Source organism: Echinococcus granulosus (assembly GCF_000524195.1).
Source record: "Echinococcus granulosus chromosome Unknown EG_S00275, whole genome shotgun sequence".
NCBI lineage: Eukaryota > Metazoa > Platyhelminthes > Cestoda > Cyclophyllidea > Taeniidae > Echinococcus > Echinococcus granulosus.
In genome coordinates this window covers 24,800-26,267 of record NW_020170655.1, presented here as the reverse complement: position 1 = coordinate 26,267, position 1,468 = coordinate 24,800, and positions in this window count along the sequence as shown.

Sequence of the window (1,468 nt, the reverse complement as noted above, 5' to 3'; positions counted from 1 at the left end):
GTTCTAATAATGTTGGCTGAAGAAAAACTGTAATTATGAAGATTTTTTGTGTTGTAGACACAGAAAGAACATTTATGAACGACTATGTAATGTTATTTCCTCCCTAGCAGAGTCCGATCCTGAATTGCTTTCAACAGCAACATCAGTTTTCATGATGCTTTTACTATAATCCGCAATCTGAGCAATCCCCCCACTCTTAAAGTAACACCTCAATTTGAGCGAGTTCTCTCCCAAGAGGTTGTCAGCCTTTTTCAAAATTATTTTTGTGTCCGATTTTGCTTTGCTTTACGCCACAGGCACGCATACATCTAGATTGTATTAACTTACCCCTGGCTAATCTGCCCTTCTGAATTACTTTATTCCCAGAATTAAATGAATTTTTTACTCCTTCTTCGGTGATGTCGCCATTAAACCCTAGCCCTAACCCAACTTTAATAATGCTAGCTTGTATACCAATAACACCATAAAAAATACTGCTGTGCATCATTTGAGTACCGACGGTATTCCACCCCAAATATCCGTAGCACCAAGGTGTTAAAATGCTGGAGGAAGGTAATGCGTGGTTCAATAGCACTGTGACAGCGAATCCCCTCATAACTTCTTTAGAGTGCAAAGAAGACTCCAAATACCAAACAATCCAAGGGCGAGAACTCGTATTGCATGCATCTCACTACATACAATTCGTAAGAAGTCCTGCCGATCACTGATAATTGCATCGGCAAAGTGCAATCCCCTCAAGGGTTAGTCTCGCTACTTCTTTGCTCATGCGGAAAACATTCTTTTGGTATAAGGTGGCCACTGAGCTGCAGGCAAGATGTGGGAAAGTAGAGAGACTGCATAATGCCACAATTGCTCTCATCCGAAAATCCTACAAATAGTTAAAATGAAAGCAGTTAACGATAGTTTCCAATCCCACTGGATCGCCATGGTTAGGCTTAGGTTTTGACTGCACACTACTAGTGGATTTGGCACTATATTTTTAATGCTGAGTTAAGCATGCACGAGTTTGAAGGCATACCTAGTTGAGGGCTCATGGAAAACCCGTCCATAAATTTTGTGGCGATGCTTCAATTAGAGACCCTAGATTAACCCTCCATTCGCTCTTAAATTTAGGCATTCAGATTTGAAATTGTAAAGGTAAATTTCTTTATGCTTTTCAAATTAACCTCCTGTAAAAAATGCTTACTTCATTCTATCCTGTAATTCTGCATCAGTCGGTTTGTTACGGAAAGCAGAGGCACAGCTGCAAACTGATTAGGGTTCGAAATGTGGCCAACGAAACAATGTCCAGTCTAATAGGTATAAAGCCAAAGACTCAAGTACTATGTGGTGAGACTCAACGCTTCTTACTCAGCCAAATTCAGGTCGACCTATTCGCACATGCATTTTGAGCCACATGCTGTAGTGAGGTCAAATAAGAGATTGACTCATAGAACAGACTTGTGACATAATAACTCTCTAGCAACGG